This window comes from Pseudophryne corroboree, chromosome 7 (assembly GCF_028390025.1).
Source record: "Pseudophryne corroboree isolate aPseCor3 chromosome 7, aPseCor3.hap2, whole genome shotgun sequence".
NCBI lineage: Eukaryota > Metazoa > Chordata > Amphibia > Anura > Myobatrachidae > Pseudophryne > Pseudophryne corroboree.
In genome coordinates, this window is record NC_086450.1 from 158,881,121 (window position 1) to 158,894,884 (window position 13,764).

Below are 13,764 nucleotides of genomic sequence, written 5' to 3' on the forward strand. Positions count from 1 at the left end.
CTTCAGGTGATGGCAGGGCAGGTTCAGGAGTGTTTGCTGCCCCTCCAGTCTTCGGCACGCGGTGGCTGAATGTCGAAAGTGGTCCGCAATTTTTAGGGGCCACCGACAGCATCTCTACATGCCCCTGTCATTTTTCTAAAACTTCTGCACCACCAAATTTATTTAATGTGCAAAACATGGGACATGCTGGAATTTGCCCAGATGTAATGCACGCACAATATTGGTGGCATTGTCCGATATCACAAATCCCCAGGAGAGTCTAAGTGTGGTAAGCCATTGTGTGATAATGTCCCTCAGTTTCCGTAAGAGGTTGTCAGCGGTGTGCCTCTTATAGAAAGCGGTGATACATAGCGTAGCCTACCTAGGAACGAGTTGGCGTTTGCAAGATGCTGCTACTGGTGCCGCTGCTGTTGCAGGAGGCAATACATCTATCCAGTGGGCTGTAACAGTCATATAGTCCTTAGTCTGCCCTGTTCCACTTGTCCACATGTCCGTGGTTAAGTGGACAGTGGGTACAAATGCATTTTGTCTGAAACTTTGACACTTTTTCTGACATCTCTGTACATTCTCAGTATCGCCTGCCTAGTGAAGTGGAACCTAGATGGATTTAATACTGGAGACACAGTATCTCAAACAATTCTCTAAGTCCCACTGAACTAATGGTGGATACCGGATGTACGTCTAACACCAACATAGCTGTCAAGGCCTCAGTTATCCGCTTTACAACAGGATGACTTCTGTCATATTTCATCTTCCTCACAAAGGACTGTTGGACAGTCAATTGCTTAGTTGAAGTAGTACAAGTGGTCTTCTGACTTCCCCTCTGGGATGATGATTGACTCCCAGCAGCAACAAAAGCAGCGGCAGCAACAGCAGGCTTACCACGCAAGGATCCTCCGAAGGAATCCCGGTTAGGAGAGGACTCCTCAGTCTTGACAGTGACATGGCCTGCAGGACTACTGACGTTCCTGACTGAGGAGGAAGTTGACATTGAGGGAGTAGGTGGTGTGGCTTGCATGAGCTTGGGTACAAGAGGAAGAAGGGATTTAGGTGTCAGTGGACTACTTACGCTCTTACCCAAAGTTTCACAACTTGACAGTGACTTCTGATGAATGCAGGTGACGTATAAGGAAGGATGTTCCTAGGTGGTTAACGTCCTTACCTCTACTTATTACAGATTGACAGAGGCAACACATGGCTTGACACCTGTTGTCCGGATTTGTGGAGAAATAATTCCACACTGAAGAGGTGGCTTTTTTGGTATTTTGCCCAGGCATTACAATGGGCTTATTCATCCCACGGACAACGGGGGTCTCCCCCGTTGCCTTATTTAAACAAACCACATCACCATCAGAATCCTAATTGTCAACTTCCTCCTCAGCGCTAGCAACACCCATATCCTCATCCTGGTGTATATTGTATATTCAATTTGAATATCAGAAACTGGACTGTGGGTGCTACTTCCAGCACTTGCAGAGGGCGTGCAAATGGTGGAAGGAGCCACCTCTTCCCGTCCAGTGTTGGGAAGGTCAGGCATCGCAACCTCCGACACACTTGGACTCTCCTTGGGGATTTGTGATACCATCTTAGAACGCACAGATCCTTGCAGTGCTTTTGCCAGCTTAACTCTTATAATTTTTCTAGTGGGAGGATGAGGGCTTCCATCGTCATGTGAAGCTAAACCGCTAGTCATGAACATAGGCCAGGGCCTTAGCCGTTCCTTGCCACTCTGTGTCGTAAATGGCATATTGGCAAGTTTATGTTTCTCATCAGACCATTTAAATTTATTTTTTGGGGTATTTTTACTGAACTTTGGCTTTTTGTATTTTACATGCCCTCTACTATCACATTGGGCAGCGGCCTTGGCAAACAACGTTGATGGCATTTCATCGTCTATGTCATCACTCGTGGCAGCAGCTTCAGCACTAGAAGAAAGTGGTTCTTGATTTTTCCCTATTTTATCCTCCAAATTTTTGTTCTCCATTATTTTTCTGGAGTTATATAACAATGGCCCTCATTCCGAGTTGTTCGCTCGGTAATTTTCTTCGCATCGCAGTGATTTTCCGCTAATTGCGCATGCGCAATGTTCGCACTGCGACTGCGCCAAGTAAATTTGCTAAGAAGTTTGGTATTTACTCACGGCATTAGGAGGTTTTTTCTTCGTTCTGGTGATCGTAGTGTGATTGACAGGAAGTGGGTGTTTCTGGGCGGAAACTGGCCGTTTTATGGGTGTGTGTGAAAAAACGCTGCCGTTTCTGGGAAAAACGTGGTAGTGGCTGGAGAAACGGGGGAATGTCTGGGCGAATGCTGGGTGTGTTTGTGACGTCAAACCAGGAACGAAACTGACTGAACTGATCGCAGTGGCAGAGTAAGTATCGAGCTACTCAGAAACTGCAAAGAAATTTCTATTCGCAATTTAGAGAATCTTTCGTTCGCAATTTTGCTAAGCTAAGATTCACTCCCAGTAGGCGGCGGCTTAGCGTGTGCAATGCTGCTAAAAGCAGCTTGCGAGCTAACAACTCGGAATGAGGGCCAATATGCGGTACAGGAGAGCGTACCTCTACACCACACATGGCAAACCCTGTGAAAATTATTTGGATTAAATATTAATAACCCCTTTATTTGGAGTAAATAATATACAGCACAGGACAGCACCACTGAACTTATATGACAGTACCAGTGGACTGGATTTATACGCCAGTATCACTGGAATTATACGGCAGTATCACTGGAATTATACGGTAGTATCACTGGAATTATACGGCAGTACCACTGGGTTTATACGGCAGTACCACTGGACTGGATTTATTTGGCAGTATCGCTGGATTTATACTGCAGTACCACTGGAGTTATACGGCAGTATCACTGGAATTATACGGCAGTATCACTGGAATTATACGGCAGTACCACTGGACTTATACGGCAGTACCACCGGACTGGATTTATATGGCAGTATCACTGGAATTATACGGCAGTATCACTGTATTTATAGCCAGTACCACTGGATTTATAAAGCAGTACCACTGGACAGATACGGCAGTATCACTGGATTTATACGGCAGTACCACTGGACATATACGGCAGTATTACTGGAATTATATGGCAGTACCACTGGACATACAGTATACGGCAGTATCACTGGAAATATATGGCAGTACCACTGGACATATACGGCAGTATCACTGGACATATATACGGCAGTATCACTGGACATATACGGCAGTACCACTGGACATATACAGCAGCACAGGGACACCACCACTGGACTGATGCAGGACAACACAGCACCACTGCAATGGACTGGACTTATACAGCAGCACTGGACATATGGCAGCAGAGGAAACCACCGCTGTGACTGGACTGATGCAGCACAAGACACCACCACTGAACTGATGCAGCACAACACAGCACCACTGTGACTGGACTGATGCAGCACAAGACACTACCACTGTACTGATGCAGGACACTGAAGGACACTGAGGACTGACACACGTCCTCTCGCTACACTCTCCAATGCCGGAGTGAAAATGGTGGCGACGCTCGGCTCCTTATATGGAATCCAAACCCCGTGAAAATCCGACAGCGGGATGATGACGTTTTGCCTCGTTCTGGTTTCCGAGTCAGGCGGGAAAACCCGAGCCTGACTTGGATCCGGGCTCGGGTAGTGAAGTTCGGGGGATTCGGTTCTCAGGGAACCAAACCCGCTCATCTCTAACTATTAGTGGGATATTTTTTAAAACTGTTCAGTGATTAGGCAAAAATGACATGAAATCTGGAGAACCCTGACTAAATCAGGACAGTTGAGAAGCATGTACTAAGTATACTATTTGGATATATTGTATGCAGCGCCGTAACTATGTGTGTGCCAGGTGTGCCTGGCACACAGCGCAGTTGCCCTGAGGGCGCAACGGCCAGCGGCTTGTAATGAGTCAAATTGACTCAATACAAGCCGCCTCTGCTGTGTGCGCCACCCTGAAAAACCGGTCCGGAGGCAGGGGAGGAGAGCAGCAGTGCCGGAGGCAGCGGAGAAGGAGGAGGAGGGAGGGGGACTGGAGCCGCAGCAGCGCTATGTAATTGGTAGTAGCGCCGCTGCAGCAGTCCCCTCTCCTTCCGCATTGGCTGCCCGGCACTGTTGTGAATGCTGGGATGCACTTCCCTCATCCCAGCATTCCCAGCAGTGCCGGGCAGCCAATGCGGAAGGAGAGAGGACTGCTGCAGCGGTGCTACTACCAATTACATAGCGCTGCTGTGGCTCCAGTCCCCCTCCCTCCTCCTCCTTCTCCCCTGCCCGGGATCTGCTAGCACCGAGGAGCCTGACTGCCAGCGGGGAGAGATGGTAAGTATCTCTCTCTCCCTGTCTCTGTCTCTCTCTCTCTATCTATTCTGTCTGCCGCAATGTGTAAAAAGGGGACACTGTCTACCGTAATGTGTAAAAAGGGGGGCGCTGCCTGCCGTAATGTGTAAAAAGGGGAAGCTGTCTGCCATAATGTGTAAAAAGGGGGACACTGTCTGCCGTAATGTGTAAAAAGGGGACACTGTCTGCCGTAATGTGTAAAAAGGGGGACGCTGTCTGCCGTAATGTGTAAAAAGGGGACGCTGTCTGCCATAATGTGTAAAAAGGGGATGCTGTCTGCTGTAATGTGTAAAAAGGGGCTGCTGTCTGCCGTAATGTGTAAAAAGGGGGACGCTGTCTGCCGTAATGTGCAAAAAGGGGGACGCTGTCTGCCGTAATGTGTAAAAAGGGGACACTGTCTGCCGTAATGTGTAAAAAGGGGATGCTGTCTGCCGTAATGTGTAAAAAGGGGACACTGTCTGCCGTAATGTGTAAAAAGGGGACGCTGTCTGCCGTAATGTGTAAAAAGGGGATGCTGTCTGCCGTAATGTGTAAAAAGGGATGCTGTCTGCCGTAATGTGTAAAAAGGGGACACTGTCTGCCGTAATGTGTAAAAAGGGGATGCTGTCTGCCGTAATGTGTAAAAAGGGGAAGCTGTCTGTCGTAATGTGTAAAAAGGGGGACGCTGTCTGCCATAATGTGTAAAAAGGGGACACTGTCTGCCGTAATGTGTAAAAAGGGGGACGCTGTCTGCTGTAATGTGTAAAAAGGGGACACTGTCTGCCGTAATGTGTAAAAAGGGGGACGCTGTCTGCAGTAATGTGTAAAAAGAGGGACGCTGTCTGCTGTAATGTGTAAAAAGGGGGACGCTGTCTGCCATAATGTGTAAAAAGGGGACGCTGTCTGCTGTAATGTGTAAAAATGGGGACGCTGTCTGCCGTAATGTGTAAAAAGGGGGACGCTGTCTGCCGTAATGTGTAAAAAGGGGGACGCTGTCTGCCGTAATGTGTAAAAGGGGCTCTACCTGGTGTAGTGGCACTACTGTGCAGTGTAATTTGAATAATGGAGACTACTGTGCACCGTAGTATGAATTGGTATTATTTTGTGGACACGCCCCTTCCCCATTAAGCCAAGCCCCTATATATTTTTTTGCGCGCACTGCCCCTGTCTTGCATGGGGGGGCGCCAATGCCGTTACTTGCACATAGCGCTAAAATGCCTAGTTACGGCACTGACTGTATGTATTGCCACAAACCTAATCCCACGCTTAGCATGAAGAAGTTATATACAGCAACACAGTATAATACAGAAAATAATACAGTGGAGCTGATGCAGAGTTAAATGCAGGTAGGGAGTAACTGCTTCTGCATTGTAGGCATGGAAATAAGGAAGCAATATATAATATCTTGAAAATAGATAAAATGGAGAAGGTTCCATAAAAGTCTCAATGAAGTGGAGAAGTTGCCCATAGCAACCAATTGGCTGCTAACTGTCATTCTACAGGCTATGAGAGTAAAATGCTCAATTTTATCTGACTCCAACATTTGATAAATTTCCCTAATTGTGTGTATTTGACCATACGTTGACTTGTAAGCATCTATGCGGGAGGACTTCCCCTATCACATTTGATAGCTATCATCATCATGGCGCTGTACAAATCATTGGTACGTCTGCACCTGGAATATTGTGTTCAGTTTTGGGCACCACTGTATAAAAAGATATCGGTGAACCCGAAAGGGTTCAAAGGCGAGCTACTAAATTGATTAAAGGCCTAGAGGGACTGGATTATGAGGAAACGCTTACTAGGTTGAATATGTATACACTGGAAAAGAGGCGTCTAAGAGGAAACATTATTAATATCTTCAAATATGTAAAGGGGCACTACAAAGAGTAATCAGAGGAATTATTTATTAAAAGAACACTGTTTAGGACACGTGGGCAGTGCACTTGCCGAGGCTGGAGGAGAGAAAATTCCGTACGCAACGGAGGAAAGGGTTCTTCACTGTTAGGGCAAAAGGATTTGGAATTACCTGCCAGGGAAGGTGGTAATGGCGGACTCTGTAAATGCATTTAAAAATGGATTGGATAAATTTCTGATTGAAAATGATATCCAATGTTATAACATTTAAAATATTGATGTTGATAATCCGGGTGGAACATGATTTATAGTTGTTTACTAGTCATAAAACATTACTTCAGCAGGTACTTTATAATCAACTCAACTTAATAAAGAATACAGGTTGAACACGATGGGCATTTTGCCTCTATTCAACCTCATTTACTATGTTACTATAGTATAAATGCACACTTGCATTAGTCCTATACTAGGTCCAAAATATCCATCCAAAAACAGGCGTATATACTATCTATTACAGACAAACTCTGCATAGCCTGCTATTTCATCAGCTTTAACAGTGAGGTGGGGGGTGGGGGGGTTTGAGTGCAACCTCGTGTGTATGAATGTGTATATGGGGATCGACACTATGTGTATGGACTAAATCATTTTTGCACAATATTAAAATAAAATCAATTCACAAGCTGGTATCCACACTTACAGAATTACAACAGAAGGTGAGCATGTCATGCAGAGTAAAGGAGGGGACAATGTAAGAAAATTTCAGCTGTCCGGAAAACAGTAACCGCTGCAGGGACATGTGGCAGCTACATTATGGTGTCATGGTGGTTCAAACGTTTCAGAACTTCCTTCTATTACCTGTAACATTACCACTTTCCTTCCTCTTGTGCACCAAATACAACATTTGCAGGTTAAAAATTGAGTAATTTCCCTTATTTTAACCTCTTTTCCTCCCCTTCTTTGCAGCTATAATGTAAGTTACTGTACAAGTAAAATATATGTAGCATTTTCTTCACTAAGCATCAGTGGGGTCAGGTCACTCAGCACAAAATAAAATTAGCTCAAATTAATCTAGTATGTAAAATTGAAATCTACTAAGAAGATCACTTTATGCTAAAAAATATATTATTAAAATTTTTCTTTACTAAAATAATGTGAAATGTGGTGTTTTCACTAGAGATGAGCGGGTTCGGTTCGTTGAGATCCGAACTTCCCCGAACTTCACCTATTTTACCCGGGTCCGAGGCAGCCTCGGATCTTCCCGCCTTGCTCGGTTAACCCGAACACGGCTGAACATCATCATCCCGCTGTCGGATTCTCGCGAGATTCGTATTCTATATAAAGAGCCGCACGTCGCCGCCATTTTCACTCGTGCATTGGAGATTGAACGGAGAGGACGTGGCTACGTTCTCTCCCTGAAAAGCTCCGTATCTGTGCTCAGTGTGCTGCAAATATCTGTGCTCAGTGTGCTGCATTGTGGGGACCACCAGTATATAATTATAGTAGTAGTACAGTACAGTAGGCCATTGCTGTATCTTGCTGCTCCGTGTCAGACTCAGTTCTAGACAGTATCCTGATCATCAGTGCTCAATATCTGCTGCATTGTTGTGTGACCAGTATATATATATAGTACAAAGCAGCATTTTGGTGACCACCAGTACAGTAGTACAGTACAGTAGGCCATTGCTGTATCTTGCAGCTCTGTGTCACTTCAAGTATCCATATCTGTGCTGCATTGTTGTGAGCAGTATATATATAGTAGGCCATTGCTGTATCTTGCAGCTCTGTGTCAAGTATACTATCCATATCTGTGCTGCATTGTTGTTGTGAGCAGTATATAGTAAGACAGTGCAGCATTGTGGTGAGTGACCACCAGTATACATATACAGTATTGAAACAAGAAATATAAACCTCCCTAGTGCATATAGCGCAAGAGCATATAGCAGGAAGAAACAACAAGAAAAAATCAAATAAAATATGTACGTCCCTGTTTTAAGACTGTAGAATCAGATGTTTGATTTTCAGGTTCTCCGAATGGATGATGTTCAATATAGATGTCACAAAGAGGAATATGAAAATAAAGAACATAAGAACCAATGTGTAGTATTCCACATAAGAATTTGTTTCAATCCCAAAATTTCTTAAGATCAATACAGATGAATGGCTATTTGAATGCAGTGCGTACCCAAAAACTCACAAAGGAGAGTGGTGTACAGGACACATAAAGGTATCTTTTAAGATCTATAGGTTTTCATATGCAGCGTACCCAAACTCACACTTGATGATGTGGTAAGAATCCTATAAAGGTATCTTTAGTTAGTCTTCCTTTTTCACAGCCAGGAATCGTTACGTTGATCTCATACAACCTCAATTTGATATGGAAAAAACAGGAAAAGGAAGACCAATGTGTAGTATGTATAACAACCACGTTTTGTTTAAACTTAAACCTCGCAGTCGGGGGTGATATTGCAAACACACTAGGTAGATCTTCAAAAATTATATATAGTTCTTCAAGAAATGACGTACCCCAACTTACACTTGAAAATGCAAGATGAATCCTATAAAGGTATCTTTAAATGGACCTGCTCCCCAATATGCAGGAAATGGCACGTAGTGCAAAATATCTTTATAGAGATATAATAGTTGTGAAATAGAGCGTACCCCATATACAGTAGTACAGTACAGTAGGCCATTGCTGTATCTTGCAGCTCTGTGTCAAGTATACTATCCATATCTGTGCTGCATTGTTGTTGTGAGCAGTATATAGTAAGACAGTAAAGCATTGTGGTGACCACCAGTATACATATACAGTAGTACAGTACAGTAGGCCATTGCTGTATCTTGCAGCTCTGTGTCAAGTATACTATCCATATCTGTGCTGCATTGTTGTTGTGAGCAGTATAAAGTAAGACAGTGCAGCATTGTGGTGACCACCAGTATACATACACAGTAGTACAGTACAGTAGGCCATTGCTGTATCTTGCAGCTCTGTGTCAAGTATACTATCCATATCTATGCTGCATTGTTGTTGTGAGCAGTATATAGTAAGACAGTGCAGCATTGTGGTGACCACCAGTATACATATACAGTAGTACAGTACAGTAGGCCATTGCTGTATCTTGCAGCTCCATATCACTTCAAGTATCCATATCTGTGCTGCATTGTTATGAGCAGTATATAGTAGGACAGTGCAGCATTTTTGTGACCAGCAGTAGTAGTACAGACAGTACAGTAGGCCATTGCTATTGATATATTACTGGCATATAATTTCACACATTAAAAAATGGAGAACAAAAATGTGGAGGGTAAAATAGGTAAAGATCAAGATCTACTTCCACCTCGTGCTGAAGCTGCTGCCACTAGTCATGGCCGAGACGATGAAATGCCATCAACATCGTCTGCCAAGGCAGATGCCCAGTAAAATGACCCAAAAATCAAAATTAAAAGCGTCTGAGGAGAAGCGTAAACTTGCCAATATGCCATTTACGACACGGAGTGGCAAGGAACGGCTGAGGCCCTGGCCTATGTTCATGGCTAGCGTTCAGCTTCACATGAGGATGGAAACACTCATCCTCCCGCTAGAAAAATGAAAAGACTTAAGCTGGCAAAAGCACAGCAAAGAACTGTGCGTTCTTCTAAATCATAAATCCCCAAGGAGAGTCCAATTGTGTCGGTTGCGATGCCTGACCTTCCCAACACTGGACGGGAAGAGGTGGCGCCTTCCACCATTTGAACGCCCCCTGCAAGTGCTGGAAGGAGCACCCACAGTCCAGTTCCTGATAGTCAAATTGAAGATGTCACTGTTGAAGTACACCAGGATGAGGATATGGGTGTTGCTGACGCTGAGGAGGAAATTGACAAGGAGGATTCTGATGGTGAGGTGGTTTGTTTAAGTCAGGCACCCGGGGAGACACCTGTTGTCCGTGGGATGAATATGGCCATTGATATGCCTGGTCAAATTACAAAAAAAAATCACCTCTTCGGTGTGGAATTATTTTAACAGAAATGCGGACAACAGGTGTCAAGCCGTGTGTTGCCTTTGTCAAGCTGTTGTTGCTGCTGGGAGTCGATCGTCATCCCAGAGGGGAAGTCGGAAGACCTCTTGTACTACTTCCAGTAAGCAATTGACTGTCCAACAGTCCTTTGCGAGGAAGATGAAATATCACAGCAGTCATCCTGTTGCAAAGCGGATAACTCAGGCCTTGGAAGCTGTGTTGGTGTTAGACGTGTGCCTGGTATCCGGCGTTAGTTCACAGGGACTTAGAGAATTTCTTGAGGTAGTGTGTCCCCGGTACCAAATACCATCTAGGTTCCACTTCTCTAGGCAGGCGATACAGAGAATGTACACAGACGTCAGAAAAAGACTCACCAGTGTCCTAAAAAATGCAGTTGTACCCAATGTCCACTTAACCACGGACATGTGGACAAGTGGAGCAGGGCAGACTCAGGACTATATGACTGTGACAGCCCACTGGGTAGATGTATTGCCTCCCGCAGCAAGAACAGCAACGGCGGCACCAGTAGCAGCATCTCGCAAACGCCAACTCGTTCCTAGGCAGGCTACGCTTTGTATCACCGCTTTCCATAAGAGGCACACAGCTGACAACCTCTTACAGAAACTGAGGAACATCATTGCAGAATGGCTTACCCCAATTGGACTCTCCTGGGGATTTGTGACATCGGACAACGCCACCAATATTGTGCGTGCATTACATGTGGGCAAATTCCAGCATGTCCCATGTTTTGCACATACATTGAATTTGGTGATGCAGAATATAAAAAAAAATGACAGGGGCGTGCAAGAGATGCTGTCGGTGGCCCGAAGAATTGCGGGCCACTTTCGGCATTCAGCCACCATGTGCCGAAGACTGGAGCACCAGCAAACACTCCTGAACCTGCCCCGCCATCATCTGAAGCAAGAGGTGGTAACGAGGTGGAATTCAACCCTCTATATGCTTCAGAGGATGGAGGAGCAGCAAAAGGCCATTCAAGCCTATACATCTGCCTACGATATAGGCAAAGGAGGGGGAATGCACCTGACTCAAGCGCAGTGGAGAATGATTTAACTTGCAATGTTGTGCAAGGTTCTGCAACCCTTTGAACTTGCCACACGTGAAGTCAGTTCAGACACTGCCAGCCTGAGTCAGGTCATTCCCCTCATCAGGCTTTTGCAGAAGCAGCTGGAGAGATTGAAGGAGGAGCTAAAATGGAGTGATTCTGCTATGCATGTGGGACTTGTGGATGGAGCCCTTCATTTGCTTAACCAGGATTCACGGGTGGTCAATCTGTTGAAATCAGAGCACTACATTTTGGCCACCGTGCTCAATCCTAGATTTAAAGCCTACGTTGTATCTCACTTTCCGGCAGAGGTTCAAAGACCTGCTGGTGAGAAAATTGTCAAGTCAAGCGGAACGTGACCCATCAACAGCTCCTCCTTCACATTCTCCCGCAACTGGGGCTGCAAGGAAAAGGCTAAGAATTCCGAGCCCACCCGCTGGTGGTTATGCAGGGCAGTCTGGAGCGAGTGCTGACATCTGGTCCGTACTGAAGGACCTGCCAAGGATTACTGACATGTCGTCTACTGTCACTGCATATGATTCTGTCACCATTGAAATAATGGTGGAGGATTATATGAGTGACAGCATCCTAGTAGGCACGTCAGATAGTTCGTACGTATACTGGCAGGAAAAAGAGGCAATTTGGAGGCCCTTGCACAAACTGGCTTTATTTTGCTATTTTACCTAAGTTGCCCCCCCTCCAGTGTGTACTCCGAAAGAGTGTTTAGTGCAGCCGCTCACCTTGTCAGCAATCGGCGTACGAGGTTACTTCCAGAAAATGTGAAGATGATGTTCATCAAAATTAATTATAATCAATTCCTCCGTGGAGACATTCACCAGCAATTGCCTCCAGAAAGTACACAGGGACCTGAGATGGTGGATTCCAGTGGGGACAAATTAATACTCTGTGAGGAGGGAGATGTACACAGTGAAAGGGGTGAGGAATCAAAGAATGATGATGAGGTGGACATCTTGCCTCTGTAGAGCCAGTTTGAGGAAGAAGAGATTGATTGCTTCTTTTTTTTGGTGGGGGCCCAAACCAACCAGTCATTTCAGCCACAGTCGTGTGGCAGACCCTGTGGCTGAAATTATGGGTTTGTTAAAGTGTGCATGTCCTGTTTATACAACATAAGGGTGGGTGGAAGGGCCCAAGGACAATTCCATCTTGCACCTCTTTTTTTTATTATTTATCTTTGCATCATGTGATGTTTGGGGCCAATTTTTTTAAGTGCCATCCTGTCTGACACTGCAGTGCCACTCCTAGATAGGCCAGCAGGTGTTTGTGCCGGCCACTTGGGTCGCTTAGCTTAGTCATCCAGCGACCTAGGTGCAAATTTTAGGACTAAAAATAATATTGTGAGGTGTTCAGAATAGACTGGAAATGAGTGGAAATTATGGTTATTGAGGTTTATAATACTATAGGATCAAAATTACCCCCAAATTCTATGATTTAAGCTGTTTTTGAGTGGTTTTTGGAAAAAAACACCCGAATCCAACACACACCCGAATTTGACAAAAAATTTTCAGGGAGGTTTTGCCAAAGCGTGTCCGAATCCAAAACATGGCCGCGGAACCAAATCCAAAACCAAAACACAACACCCTAAAAATGTCCGGTGCACATCTCTAGTTTTCACACCCTTTTCACATTATTTTAGTATCACCTGACTGTATTAAAGGGCTTTTGGAGCAGTTCGTGTGAAAAACTGCTCCAGCACTGGAGGTCATAGCAGCAGGGAGCCCTGATGACCCGCAGTTCCGATCACCGATCCCTGGGTAAGTATGATCAGGGTTGGGGGGGCACAAAGGGGAGGGGGTGCTGGCGGCGGTGGTAGTGGGGGTGATGTCAGGTGGCGGCATATACGCAGCACATAATCGGGGTATTTTTGGCTGCGGAGTGGCATCACAGGACAGAGGTTTCTTACAAGCTCTGTTCCTGCATGCGATAATTGATACATCCCTGCAATGTAATCATTTATCACATTGCTGATTGGGCCAATATTATGGTGATAAATCTGCCCCTAAGTGATTTCCGGGTGTGGATTATTAGATCTACACTAAAAAGATCTACAGTCAATAAGTCTACCACTAATGGTAGACATGCATTAGGTCGACAGGGTCAAAAGGTCGGCATGGGCAAAAGGTCGACATAGAATAGGTAGGCAGGGGGGAAAGGTCGACAGGGTCAAAAGATCGACCAGGTCAAAAGGTCAACATGTAAATGCTTGACACAAAAAAGGTAAACACAAATTGTTTTTATTTTTTGGGGTGTTTTGCCACTTTTCTGCCACAAACAAGCCCCATTAGTGTACCATGTCCCCTTGCACTTCAGGCAAGGTTACTATTCCCAATCGTTGTCCACGTGGATGGTAATGTATGAAAAGATGAAAAAAAAATTCTTACCATGTTGACCTTTTGACCCTGACGACCTTTTGAACTGTCTACCTTTTACATGACGACCTTTTGACCCGGTCCACCTAATGCATGTCTACCAATAGTGGTAGACCTATTGACTGTAGACCT